The 15,364-nt window shown below is 41.4% G+C and overlaps 1 long non-coding RNA gene across 1 annotated transcript; it reads right to left on the bottom strand.

The window, feature by feature from the left end:
- Positions 1-12,625: 12,625 nt before the first annotated feature.
- On the bottom strand, positions 12,626-14,107 carry LOC113583095. The gene is made up of 3 exons (XR_003411228.2): positions 13,991-14,107; positions 13,196-13,277; positions 12,626-12,679 (listed from the first exon to the last, which is right to left on the bottom strand). It is a non-coding gene; the product is annotated as an uncharacterized LOC113583095 (long non-coding RNA).
- Between the last annotated feature and the right edge of the window lie 1,257 nt (positions 14,108-15,364).

The following is a 15,364-nucleotide window of genomic DNA, read 5'->3' as shown; positions in this document are numbered from 1 at the left end:
TGTTAAATGTTGCTGTAGCCTGTGTCCAGTTAAATGTATAGTCATGTCCAACGTTAATGTTGTGTGTGAGTGCCACCGTCATAGTATATGTTCTGTGGTAATAAACGTCTTTCAGTATCAAGGGAGTCTGTGCGTCCTACTCCACTCCCATCGGCACTTGGGCCGGCAGCAACATTACAGTCAAACAATGCCTTTTTAAAAACGCAACTATCATTTGCCCTGATTGTAGTTCTTCATCAGAATATTTGGCAAAGCCAGTTTTATAAAAATCCTTGAAACTAGTGCTGAAACTTTGAGGCTTCAGCTGACAATCCAAATAATCATGAGGCAAAAAACAGTTGAAAAATCCTTTGATAATGCATTTCTGGGTTCTTTGTGGGCCTAGCGACAACAGCAGCATCTGTTCATGTCTTTTTTGTAAATATAAATCCTAATTTTTTGCCAAGGAATCGTGGGAAGATCTCTGATTTGGACAATATTCTGTACGCTGACACAAAACGTACCAAACACTTTTCAGGAAATTATTCTGTTTTTGGTCTACACTTGTATCTGTCTGTAATGCTGTTCATCCAAAGGTTCTGATTATCCTCATCATATACAGCTCTCGTTTGTATTACATGAAGTGGTACACTCATTCTTGCTACATTATCTCCGGTTGGATGCCTCTTTCAATTTCATGTTAGCAAGACACTTTTTCCTGAGGTGAAACTTTTTTTAAAAAACACACTTCGCAGTGTCTGTAAAGCCTGTTAAGCATCAAGATTGCCTTGCTCTGTTGCTTCTTTCTGAGTATGTCACCATAATGACACTAAACACTTGGGAAAGGGAGGATCCAATAAAAAGAGGCTTTATTCTTTTCATAGAGCAGGCTACTTGATCGTTGAGCGCTAATAATAAAGACAGGGTGTCTTCGCAACCATACAACATATGCTTGGTAGGCAAGTCATCCAAACAGCCTGTGATCTGGAGTGAATACAAGGCGTATGCTTTCGTTGAGAACAGCGAGACTTATTAGCGCCAAATCCAAAATCAGAGTCGTAGTCATGGTCCAAGGTTATTGAACCAATACGGAGAGTATGGGTATACACAATAAAATGGAACAATACACACAAAGACAAATGGGAAGCAGGCTACAACGAAATAACACAAACACAAGCAGTAATATAAATACAAGCAGTGATATGAACAAACAACTAATGCAAGTGATCACAAAAAAGGCATGGATTAACAAACGAGACTGAACAAACACAGGGTTTATAAACATGTACTAATGAGAATTAAACAAGAGACAGATGATACAAATGATGGGCAGAGAAAATGAAACTAAGGATGAATCAAAATACAGAAGCAAAACAAATACATGAGACAGGGTAACCATGGAGACAGAGATACTAGGGAGGTGCCAATCATGACAGCCTAAAGGATCATTAATTCTGCCTGCATCTGTAATGCTAAGGTAGAGGCAAAAAATTCATGGGGCCCCCTTAGGGAACTCAAGTCTCATACTGTCATTTAAACTTGGCACATTTCCGCTGATGTAAACTTTGTCAGCCCTCTGGGACCACCCACTGGCCCGCGGTTCCAAGCAGTTGCCTGCCTTGCCTGTTGGCAAGCGGTGCCGCTAGCTTTCCAACATATGAAAGCCAACATTTGAAAGTCAGGCAACCAGCCAGCTGGGGGGAGAAAGAAGGAATACCTGCGTTAGAGAGTTAGAGAGTTGGCTAACTTGATCAGAGGAACCCTCTAGAGGTGACCAATAAGAGAGTGCCCGGCCCCGCCTGCATAGGGGTCGGACATTGAAAGAGGGAAACGGACTCTTGTACATGTGATTTTTTTTTTTTCATTTTAAATACATTTTCAAAAATTCCAAACACTTTTTTCACTTTGCCATTATGGGGTATTTGTGTAGAATTTTGAAGGGAAAAAATTTATTTAATCCATTTTGGAATAAGGCTGTAACATAACAAATGTGGAAAAAGTGAAGTGCTGTGAACACTTTCTGGATGCACTGTATACAGTTTTGTGTGTACCATTTATTTATAGAACTATACAGCTAAAATAATTATTCATGCATTTAATACACTACAAACTCACATTGCATATAAATAATGTACCTTCAACTTCAATATTCGAGTCAAATATTCTTTCACCAACAGGCAATTTCCCCAAAATACAGGGAGAGTATAAGAATGAATGACAATGTTAAGGGTTGCAAAGAAACAATTTCCAACCTACATACATTTTTAAAAAATAATTCTATTAGTTCATGAAAAGTTAGTGTAGGACAGACAATTAAATACTTAGACACCATGGTGAACATATTAAATTCATTTTGTTATTTATCCATTCAAATAAGTACACACAACCTTGCACATAGAAACACTGGCAGCTCAATTTATATGAAGGCTGAATCTATTTTAAACACCAGTATCATATGAGGTCATATGGTATATTAAACAATGGTGAGTAGTCTGGCTAACAATTTTAGATCTGGATGTGTATAATATAAAGAAGCAAAGTTTGTATTCCAAACATGTCTTGACAGATCAACTAGCTACGTCTGAAGAAAATCGAAAACTAAGCCAAATAGCATTTTCAGTGAACAATTTTAAACTATTGAGTAACCAAATAGCTGAAATACTTTCACTTGAAGCAAATCATTTATCAGAATATATAATCCCAATTTCATTAATTAACCTCAAATCAGATAACTATTTTTAGAAACAGTAAGCAAATATGGGCATAACTCACCTCGTATCGGTGTTTGTTGCTACCTGAAGCTAGCTAAACACTATTAGCATATAACTGAGTCAGACAGCGTGTTGCTTACTCAGATTTTCTTGAATTATACGAAAGGTTATGAACTACTTTACAATGCAAAAATCACTGGAAAATAAGACGATCTATTTATGCTAACCCGAACATGTGCTGTCCACTATCTCAGCTACCATGATAAATAACCTTGAATTAGTTAACGTTGTAATAGAAAGTTTACACATAAAATATTTACAATTACTAATCTGGGCATCTTTTTTTTTCCTACAGGTAAACACAACTTTTAAAGAATGAATCTGTTTATCATGGCAGCTAAGATAGCTAACAATGGACAGCGTACACCGTGTGCTTATAAATCGGGTACTCGAGGTTAAGACACATAACCTACAATATTAACTAAATCGTACAGGAACACAGCTAATAGTAACCTAACTAACGATAGATAGAACTAGATAGCCATTTTCATAAGGCAGGTACACAACGTAAGTGCAGGTTAGTGGAAACCGTATGTAACTAGTTAGTACCGACGAACTTACTAGCTAAGTGTTAACACAGGCTGTCCACCAAAATGTGCTTTTAACATTACCGAGCTACGGTAGGAGCTAGGTAGGTTAGCTAACTAGACAACTGCCTGACTAACTAGCCGCTAGCGTTTGTTAACCTAACTAACTTCTAACACACGCCTCCGTTCTTCATTTTGCTCATTGTGTATCTCCTTTAAAACGTTAATTCAAAGACAAACAACTTCATCAAAATCAACAATTAAAACGTTAATTCAACGACAATCAATTTCATCAAAATCAACAATTAAAACCCAACTACTTCAAACTACATCCACACATTTAGAACAACTGTCAAATGATACGTTATTTACAGCGCACACCTTAACTTAGTCTGGAGGAAAAATGAATGGGACTCAAGCCAGATGTGCAGATGAGCGAGCTTTATTGGTTATGTCCCTTATGCATCGAGGGAGAGAAGCCCCTGACAGCTAAGGGCCCCCCTTAAGGGGGGGGGGGGGGGGGTTGCGAAACACACCCCCGTGCTTCATTGCTTATCTTTTCTGCAAAGAACAGTTGTTAACCTTTGGAATTTTAAATCTGCCCGACAACAGCTAAGCAATAACTGTCATACTTCTGCTTTTTCATCAGCTGCATCATCACTTCTCTAATCACTTCTTTATTCGCGCCTTCCTTACAGATTGGTCAAGGCAAGGACGAGGGTCATGTAAAGGTCACATATTTTCTCATTTCTTCTTTTAAACAAGCATTTTTCCCTCACCTTTTAGCAACGAGAAAATAATTTCCCATGTCGCACACATTTATACATCAGTACTGAAACAGTTGAGCAGGCAGAACACTTAAAAAGAGCATTAAACAGTTTAAATTAAAAGACCACACTTCTGTCATATGCCAGTAAAACAAAGGATTGGTATTACATTCTTAAACAACACTTACACGTTAATTCTGCCATTTTACATCAATAATAGATAACATACAGATATGATACATTTTGCTTTAAATCTTATAATGGAATAGTCAGTTTTAGGCAAAGTTTTAGGCATTTAAACAGCTATCATCAATGCTCATCAAAGCATATTTGAAAATTCTACAGACAATTAGACATTTTCATTCATATCTTTTATCCACATCAGAAAAAGATGAGTCAGATTTCACCAAACTTCACCCGTTGTCTGCAATGACTGATAGACAAGTATCAACAGACAGTATTGCACACTTGGAGTCATTCTGTAATTAATCCAGGATTCCTGCACTTGACAAAAGGTCTGATCAATGGAGATGGCAACAGAGTTTATTTTCACAGCATGCATCTCAGGTGGTGTAGCGCAGACCAAAAAAGTGAACTAGGACAGCTGTCACTTGTAGAGTTTTAGCACTACATTCAACCTCCTGCTTCGTGATAACAACAGTTTTTTAAAAAAAATCACTGTATAAATAAATTTGACTTTGACTACCAGCCAGAAGACCGATTGAAGCCTCAGTTAGAAACAAATAGATATTTCTTTAAGTAACAATAACAAAGCGTATATAACAATTAAAAAACAGAAAACCTATCTTAATACATAAGGTACAATATAATGTACATCCTTCACATTCTGTCCATTGCAATGTAATTACTTAGTAATATCAATATATGGCCCCATCTACCAGTTAAACACTGGAACTGACTCAATGACCAACATAAATAAGAAAATTCAACTTCTGTAACATGTACAAAACATATATAAAGATGAAAGAGTAATGTACAAACAAAAAACCTCTCTAAAGTGGCATACAACGCAATATAACGGAAAGACTAAGTATGTGAAATGTCTCCCTACAATCCACTATCAGCTTTTAAACCTGTAAAAGTCATATAGCTTTTACTATTTACAATGTGGAGAGAAGTGATAAATTAACCAGATTTACAAATATGAGTCATGTCAAAAACTGCTCTACTTTCCATGTATTGTGATTTGCTTAAAATCCATGACTTACTGTTCAAAAGCCAAAAGGTCAATATGTACAAAATTAGGCTAATATCTTTCAACACCCTTCATCAAATTTCAGTGCAAATTGGAGACCTTTGAAAATTCTGACCACATTGGGCAGTGTCTCTGAGGTCAAAATATACCAGAAACAAAAATATTGTGGCTATATTTTTCTGATACCCATAGTGTCAGGTTCTCATTCCTGAGCTTCCCATGTCTCCATGGTAAATGTTTTACTTCGGTGTTTTCTCATTCTCGTTTGGAGTCTCCTATTTTAGCTGGTCAATCTCTTAGGTTCTCGCTTAGCGTCTTAAGGTTTCTTTGCGGCCCCTGGTTGCTTAGTGTTCTCTCAGTCTCTCGCTATGTCTCTATTTCGGTTGCGCGTATTATGTTTCGGTTTGCCTATGTAATTATGGGTTCCCTTCGTTCGTCTTCGTCTGGTTAGTATTTCTGTTTTCCTCATTTATTTGGGCAATGTCTATTTGTTGCATGTATGCAAGCAAAATTCCCATTGTTACTAAAGTTCATTAGTAACCCATTGTTGTATCTGTTATGATTCGTTGTCACGCCTCTCTCAGGTGCTTTGTGTTTTGCCTCATTCGTTACACCACCTGGGGTTGGTATGTCATTACTAATCCTTTATAAGCATCCTTTGTTTTCGTGACTGTTTGCTTGCTCTTTTTTCCTGCATGTTATCTGACCGTGACAATTGTTTCAATTTTGATTTACATATATGACACTGACAAATTGATTTAACTAATGAGACTGATTTAATTGAGGCAGAGTAAATCATATTTAGTGTAATAGATTAGTAGGTAAAACCCCTACAGGTGAAAGATATCTACTCAAATAATACAATCAGTTTCACTTGTTTGTTCATGCCTGGGCAATAACATTTTTACTTTACAGATGTTTCAAGAAATAAATTTTAATACACATTCTGGCAGATTACACATTATTTATATTTATCATATTTTGTGTTGAAAAAGATAAGGAAAAATCTATTGAAAACAGTTCATGCAGTGATGTGCCATGTTAAAATATCATAATGGTTCGTGTGCTCTGATGGGGCAGAATGAACAGATCCACTGCTCCCTAGAAACACACACACATGAATCAAAAGTCAGAATATTGACTTATTTGTTTTCTCTCCATTTCCATTCTTTTATGTCTCTCTCTCGCTCATCCCTATAGAGCTAGTGTGTGGCAGTGATGATGAAAAGCTGGAGGGCACTTATCACAACACACCAGATCTTCATGAGAGTTACAAATGAAGCATTCATCATCATTATCTTGATACAGCTGAACACACACACACACACACACACACACACACACACACACACACACACACACAAACAGCACCACGCAGATTGGGTTCCTTCATCCAAAAAAAGGTGGTATAGACTGGACTATGTGTGGTATAGACTGGACTATGCAGTGTTTATGTGGAACACACTGCATTATTTGTTATGGATTACAATGGAATGCCAGGATTCTTCCAGAATATTTAAGAAAAGAAGATGAACTTGGGTCTAAAGAATCCTAACTCAACACTAAAAGATTACCACATAAGGCAAGATTACCACATATGAACCACCTATGAACCTTTTGACCTATGAATGATGGGTTTCTAGTCATGTGTATAACATTGTATAAGTTTCGTACACACACACACAAACCTGTAGCAAAGCGCTTTTTGTGTAGAGTTCCTGTCTCTGTGAAACATTTAACGGGAATAGGATTACTATTGAACAATGCCATGACATCATCATCATCTTCCTCATCATCTTCACTGATACTAGTCTCATAGTCTGAGATGGACTCTGAGGTGATGTCTACAACCAAAATAATATTATTTTGGATCTGGGGACGTTAAAAGACACTGACACCAGGGTAGTGAATCAAGAGAGTTCCACTTTATTGAGGAAATAAAGTTTTTTGTTTGTTTGTGATCATTGTATACTTGTAGCTTTATTACTTCAAGTCACATCACTAAGGTGACTAAAGATATATCAAATACATTATGGCAACTTAGGTCACCTTGAATGTTATGCTGTCATGTTAAGATAAATACATACATTAATTTTTGCCCTACATATGTCATAGAGGTATTTTTGAAGTTACCCTGGTTAGACTGCACACATTTACACTACTAGTACAACATAATCTATCAGTATGTGATGAACAGTAAGTAACAGCATGAATATTTAGAGGTTGGAGTAAGAGGTGAAGATAAAGATAATGTAAGTATTAAAGAAGTGCAAGACTTACTGTAACGCGAGGTGTCCCGAGTGCCACAGGGCGAGGGGCAGGACGCACAGACACCAACGTCTGGGACGTACATTTATTAACATTTAAACATAAAACACTAATGGCACTCAAGAATTACACACGATTAATACAAACAAGAAACGGTTAACATTAAACAGACAGTAAACACTAATACGATTAAGATTGACAAAGAGAATATTACATCAAAACATTTACTACATTACATCCACAATGACCAACACTCTGCACACCTCGACGCGGGTTTAAATACATATAGACAAACAACGTTCAGGTGTGCAGGTGTGGCCATAAACAGATCCTCCCACTATACGTGGCTGGCCACACCACGTGATTCGCGGGAGGCGAGCGTTCCGTGACACTTACCATTGTGCTGGGGTCTTTACTAAACACACAGTTTGTGTCCTCCTTATACATACGCAACAGAAAATACTCACAGTGCTGACAAAGGAACACACAGACACACACACACACAGACACACACACACACACACACACACAGCAATTTGTCCAATGTTTCTCCTAAATGCAGTCAGCAGTGGTGCAGTGCCACTGATAATTTTCTGAGGCAGCTGCTTTGAACTTATTATAATTATCACTCCAAATGCAAACCATGTACATTAACGGCATAGGTGAGTGAATGGATCTGTGCACTTAGAGGAGAGCAACATAAAACCGTGCCCTCACAAACTATAAAAGCCATGTGTGGCTTTTCTGTGGTAGGTGTGTTTTATGTATGTGTTTGAGGGCAGGGTTACCAGGATGTACTGAGAAACCGGACTATTCAAAACTTGTTCTTCAGTCATGCTAATGCAATGCCACCAGTGTTGGTTATTCTTCAGCACACAGTAAATGCACATCCACTTTTCACTGTGTGCCAACACACACAATGCACAAATAACACAATTGTGCAATATTTCTATAAGGTTAGTGGTTAACAACCCCACACAGCTTATTATTTAGGAACTTTGGAAATCAACAACCTATCAAATAAATCAAATGAAGAAACTCGTTTAGGAACCTTTACACCACAAAGTTTACAAACAAATCCAGACAAACATATATATTGTATATTTTAGTAGCTGAGCTGATGCTGTTTACATTTTGGTCATTTATCAGATGCTCTTATCCAGAGCAACTTTCAAAAGTTCTTTGTCATTTACTCATGAATGTATCCTAGCCAGTATAGTAGGTTAGAGTTCAAGAGACCATTGAACTTGCTGTTAGAAACCTGCTCTTTTAGTCATGAGCATCAACCAGGCCTTCAAATCCCCTCCCCAACGCTCTAAGCCCAGCGAGTCATGCTGCACACTTGGTAAGTGGGTATGTTTAAACCCCTTTCTTCATTAACAACAACAAAAAGCAACTAGTGGATAACAACCTGTGAGAACACATACTTGTCCATGTGCTCAGTTCCACCTATACTGTGTCCGTGTTCTGAGTTCCACCTGTGCTGTGTGCGTGTGCTCAGTGCCACCTGTGCTGTGTGCGTGTGCTCAGTGCCACCTGTGCTGTGTGCGTGTGCTCAGTGCCACCTGTGCTGTGTGCGTGTGCTCAGTGCCACCTGTGCTGTGTGCGTGTGCTCAGTGCCACCTGTGCTGTGTGCGTGTGCTCAGTGCCACCTGTGCTGTGTGCGTGTGCTCAGTGCCACCTGTGCTGTGTGCGTGTGCTCAGTGCCACCTGTGCTGTGTGCGTGTGCTCAGTGCCACCTGTGCTGTGTGCGTGTGCTCAGTGCCACCTGTGCTGTGTGCGTGTGCTCAGTGCCACCTGTGCTGTGTGCGTGTGCTCAGTGCCACCTGTGCTGTGTGCGTGTGCTCAGTGCCACCTGTGCTGTGTCCGTGTGCTCAGTTCCACCTGTGCTGTGTCCGTGTTCTGAGTTCCACCTGTACTGTGTCCGTGTGCTCAGTGCCACCTGTACTGTGTCCGTGTGCTCAGTTCCACCTGTACTGTGTCCGTGTGCTCAGTTCCACCTGTACTGTGCTCAGTGCCACCTGTACTGTGTCCGTGTGCTCAGTTCCACCTGTACTGTGTCCGTGTGCTCAGTTCCACCTGTACTGTGCTCAGTGCCACCTGTACTGTGTCCGTGTGCTCAGTGCCACCTGTACTGTGTCCGTGTGCTCAGTGCCACCTGTACTGTGTCCGTGTGCTCAGTGCCACCTGTACTGTGTCCGTGTGCTCAGTGCCACCTGTACTGTGTCCGTGTGCTCAGTGCCACCTGTACTGTGCTCAGTGCCACCTGTACTATGTCCGTGTGCTCAGTGCCACCTGTACTGTGTCCGTGTGCTCAGTGCCACCTGTACTGTGTCCGTGTGCTCAGTTCCACCTGTACTGTGCTCAGTGCCACCTGTACTGTGTCCGTGTGCTCAGTTCCACCTGTACTGTGCTCAGTGCCACCTGTGCTGTGTGCGTGTGCTCAGTGCCACCTGTGCTGTGTGCGTGTGCTCAGTGCCACCTGTGCTGTGTGCGTGTGCTCAGTGCCACCTGTGCTGTGTGCGTGTGCTCAGTGCCACCTGTGCTGTGTGCGTGTGCTCAGTGCCACCTGTGCTGTGTGCGTGTGCTCAGTGCCACCTGTGCTGTGTGCGTGTGCTCAGTGCCACCTGTGCTGTGTGCGTGTGCTCAGTGCCACCTGTGCTGTGTGCGTGTGCTCAGTGCCACCTGTGCTGTGTGCGTGTGCTCAGTGCCACCTGTGCTGTGTGCGTGTGCTCAGTGCCACCTGTGCTGTGTGCGTGTGCTCAGTGCCACCTGTGCTGTGTGCGTGTGCTCAGTGCCACCTGTGCTGTGTGCGTGTGCTCAGTGCCACCTGTGCTGTGTGCGTGTGCTCAGTTCCACCTGTGCTGTGTCCGTGTGCTCAGTTCCACCTGTACTGTGTCCGTGTGCTCAGTTCCACCTGTACTGTGTCCGTGTGCTCAGTTCCACCTGTACTGTGCTCAGTGCCACCTGTACTGTGTCTGTGTGCTCAGTTCCACCTGTACTGTGTCCGTGTGCTCAGTTCCACCTGTACTGTGCTCAGTGCCACCTGTACTGCGTCCGTGTGCTCAGTGCCACCTGTACTGCGTCCGTGTGCTCAGTGCCACCTGTACTGTGTCCGTGTGCTCAGTGCCACCTGTACTGTGTCCGTGTGCTCAGTGCCACCTGTACTGTGCTCAGTGCCACCTGTACTGTGTCCGTGTGCTCAGTGCCACCTGTACTGTGTCCGTGTGCTCAGTGCCACCTGTACTGTGTCCGTGTGCTCAGTGCCACCTGTACTGTGTCCGTGTGCTCAGTTCCACCTGTACTGTGCTCAGTGCCACCTGTACTGTGTCCGTGTGCTCAGTTCCACCTGTACTGTGCTCAGTGCCACCTGTACTGTGTCCGTGTGCTCAGTGCCACCTGTACTGTGTCCGTGTGCTCAGTGCCACCTGTACTGTGTCCGTGTGCTCAGTGCCACCTGTACTGTGCTCAGTGCCACCTGTACTGTGTCCGTGTGCTCAGTGCCACCTGTACTGTGCTCAGTGCCACCTGTACTGTGTCCGTGTGCTCAGTGCCACCTGTACTGTGTCCGTGTGCTCAGTGCCACCTGTACTGTGTCCGTGTGCTCAGTGCCACCTGTACTGTGTCCGTGTGCTCAGTGCCACCTGTACTGTGTCCGTGTGCTCAGTGCCACCTGTACTGTGTCCGTGTGCTCAGTGCCACCTGTACTGTGTCCGTGTGCTCAGTGCCACCTGTACTGTGTCCGTGTGCTCAGTGCCACCTGTACTGTGTCCGTGTGCTCAGTGCCACCTGTACTGTGTCCGTGTGCTCAGTGCCACCTGTACTGTGTCCGTGTGCTCAGTGCCACCTGTACTGTGTCCGTGTGCTCAGTGCCACCTGTACTGTGTCCGTGTGCTCAGTGCCACCTGTACTGTGTCCGTGTGCTCAGTGCCACCTGTACTGTGTCCGTGTGCTCAGTGCCACCTGTACTGTGTCCGTGTGCTCAGTTCCACCTGTACTGTGTCCGTGTGCTCAGTTCCACCTGTACTGTGTCCGTGTGCTCAGTTCCACCTGTACTGTGTCCGTGTGCTCAGTGCCACCTGTACTGTGCCCGTGTGCTCAGTTCAACCTATACTGTGCCCGTGTGCTCAGTTCCACCTGTACTGTGTCCGTGTGCTCAGTGCCACCTGTACTGTGTCCGTGTGCTCAGTTCCACCTGTACTGTGTCCGTGTGCTCAGTGCCACCTGTACTGTGTCCATGTGCTCAGTGCCACCTGTACTGTGTTCATGTGTTTGCAGTTCTTTCTGTTGTACAAAAGGAACAGATCCATTGCTCACTGCACATGCACACACAAGCGCGCATGCTCATGCACCCACATTCACACACACTTATGTACTATTAGACAGAATATTGTTGTTCCCACATATGTTACTCCCATATGTTACTCTAGATATATCTGTCTTTCTCCCTCTATCCTTTTCTCTCTCACCCCAGTTTGTTCTTGTGTAGAGCTGGTGCGTGGCAGGGACAATGAAAAACAAGGACAGTCATCACAACACACCAGATCTCAATAAGAGTTACAGATGAAGCACTCATCATCAGTATCCTGAACCAGCTGGTAATGAGAGAAAACAAAGAAAGATACAGCATTACAAAATTAAATAATAATCTTGGGAATTAGTAAACAGAGTTTCATAGACTATCAGTAATATTTCCTCTTGTGATACAGGATAATCATGTTTTTCTACACATGCTCTGTGGAGCTGGTTTCCCACTCACCAGCTCCTGCTCTGTAGGACTGCAGAGGTCACACTTGCACAGCAGTGAATGCACATTCAGAATCTTCTACAGACACAATAAACAAATATTAGATTTGACCTAAATCCACGTCACATAAAAACAGCCCTATTAAACACTGGCTCTGGGCCCACTGCTCTAGCCTGTTACCTGTATGAACAACCCTCCTGCTTCTTTCCCTCCCTCACCATGTAACACCTCCATCATGCAACTCCATCTGACAAACCTACAGAACATACTCTCCAGGTCAAGGTCTCCAGGTTCTGCTCTTTGTCTGGCTTCATCTTTCTCTCTAATATGTTGACTAGCATCGGAACCCATTATGAAATTATTTATTCTAGTTTCCAGCTTATATTGTGGTGCAAGTTAATGACCTGTAGAGAAGAAAAGACAATGAGGACTAATATGATATACCAGGCAAAAACTGCTTAAGTTTTAATCATTGTGCATTTTAATATAAAAAAAAAAGAAATATAAAAATAATAAAGTTTTATTTTTATTGCAATAAGATTTTGGATAAGATTATATCCAATATAATAGTTAAAATAATATAAATCTTCACTGTCAAATACATCATTCTGATTATGCATAATGGATTTACAAAATGTCTTAAAGGACTTTAAATGAATAAGCCTGACTTCTTGTCCTATGTAAACTAAAGAATGGCATAAAAAGATGATCTGCTTTTAGATGTAAACTGTGGGGTGTCTAGGAGGCTCCGTTTGTGTTTGTGTCTTTTATTGCGTCTATTATAGGCTTATGTTTAACTGTATTACAGTCATCCAAAATTACAACAATGGACGCATGAATTCAACACCCAGTATTCACACAAAGAGGACAAATATAAATGTCACGGTAAGGTTTTCAGTAGTCTTCACTGAAACACTCACAGGGAGGGGCGCAGGAACTGGAGGGCCGGTGTCCATTGTTATGATCAGATTGTATAATGCTCCTATCGGCACAGTATGCAATCTGTAAATACATGTAGCTCCATCTGTATTACGATATTTAGAGCAACTACTAAGATGTAATACAGAGCGGTGCCGTAAAATAAGAACGTCCCTCGCTTTCACTGGCTCATATTTCTCCACTACATTAGACGCGAAACAGCGGTTACGTCAACCTGGGGTCTGAAGTCAAATTGCCAGTTCATTTTCACTTTAAATATTTTTCAAAGCTCATTAACTGTATTTTATTGCTGTACCGTTGACCGATTTTCGGATTATACATTCCATTACAAATGTGTAATGGTAAATTTAACTTTTTTGTTTGTCTTTTTTTCCATACAAACCGTTTTCAGACCATGAACAATGAAAAGAATACAAGCTCATATTCGTTTTTAAACATCACAATACAAATATTTTAACTTGGTTTTAGTTCAGAAATCGGTGTTTGGTTGAATAACCCCGATTTTCAATCACAGCTTACATGCTTTAACTAAAAAGTAGGTTAAGTCGCTCGACTAGAGCTCTTGTGCGATATTACCGACTGTTCGTCACAAACGTCACGCTTTTCTGTGCACGCTCTCGCGCAGACACTTAACCTGGACAGACCTCGTGAGACAAGTAAAGCCCAGGAACCCCCAGTATTGGCTGTCAGCAAAAAAAGAAAATCAATAACCAACCTAGCTAACCAACGGAACAAAGACGATTTCTAAGTAAACATGTGGTTTAACCTACACTCACCTTTAATCCCACGGGCTTTACTGGGTTGGAAAGACGTAAAGTAAGTTTGGAGTTTTAGCAGGTCTTTATAAACCCTGGTCCTCGACTTTCCACACCTCTAAAGGCGAAGCTGTTGAGCTACAAGCCTCTTTGTAACGCACTGAAACACGTTTTTAGGAAACATCACGGGACGGCGTCCTTTATTACGAACCTAATCAAAAAACAAAACAAAAAAACAAACAAACAAACAAAAACCGTTAAAGGGTTGGATGCCACATTTCTTGCCATAACTTGTCATTCAGAACCTAAGATATCTTGTTTTGCCAGTGAAATAGAAACATAATGGCGCTCTTATTCTGAGCATTCTTCATATTTGCTAAAAGGAAAAGTATGACAGATAACTCCGAACAACAAACTTCCTTCACAATGGAGGTGAACTAGAGAAGGGTGTAGTCAGTGTGCCTCATAAAAACTGGATTTGCTCTGCATATCTGAAGACCAGAGCATCTGATACATAATGCTGTCGAAAATCAAGCCTTCTTATATTAAGCAAGAGAGGTCTTTGTGTTAAAAAGGTAAGACTATTCACATAAATTGTTTTACAGGATTCTAATAGAAACATATTTCTAATAGTACTTATTGTTTATTACACATCACTGTTTAAGATAGACCTTATGTATTTTGTACTTCTAGGCATCAGCACTGATACCTGTGTTTCTACAGTATTCATTGGTTTATAGGACTCTAACCTACTGTACTGGCTAGGATGTATTCTATGAGTAAATGACAAAGCACTTTTGTAAGTCGCTCTAGATAAGCGCTTCTGCTAAATGCCGTAAATGTAAATGTAATCCCCCGTGGCGTGCAGCGACTGCCAAGGGCAGGGTCAAAGATGTTTCAAAGGGGCACTTTATGGGGGCACTTCTGGAAGAGTTAGTGTAAATATATTAAGTATATGAATATGATCTCTTCTAGTCTATGCTGCATACTACAGTAGCAATAATAAAAAGGCCACATAGATTCCTGGTCGTCACCCGTGATTTAAATATGAATTCGCCTATATGCGCGATTTTACGGTACTTCGCTGCTCACGGCAAACAAGCGTTTCCGATGCAAAGAGTAACAGAGACTTTCTTATTTTTTGAAGAGCTTTAATGTACACACGCACTTTTACTGGTTTTTAAGTACTAAATATAGTTTACTTGACTGAACTAGTTTATTTGCATCATTACATTAAACACAATTAGTAATATATTTAGATAGCTTATTAATCACTGGGCAATGTGATTTTCTATTTAACGTTTCTCAGATGTTATTTATTGGGCTTGACCTCCGACTAAAACCGGTTATCACAACTACAATGTTGCAGATGTGCAGGGCAGGGGGAACTCCAGG

This window comes from Electrophorus electricus, chromosome 4, assembly GCF_013358815.1.
Source record: "Electrophorus electricus isolate fEleEle1 chromosome 4, fEleEle1.pri, whole genome shotgun sequence".
Classification (NCBI taxonomy): Eukaryota; Metazoa; Chordata; class Actinopteri; order Gymnotiformes; family Gymnotidae; genus Electrophorus; species Electrophorus electricus.
The sequence above is the reverse complement of the archived record's forward strand: the minus strand, read 5'-3'. Positions and strand labels throughout refer to the sequence as shown.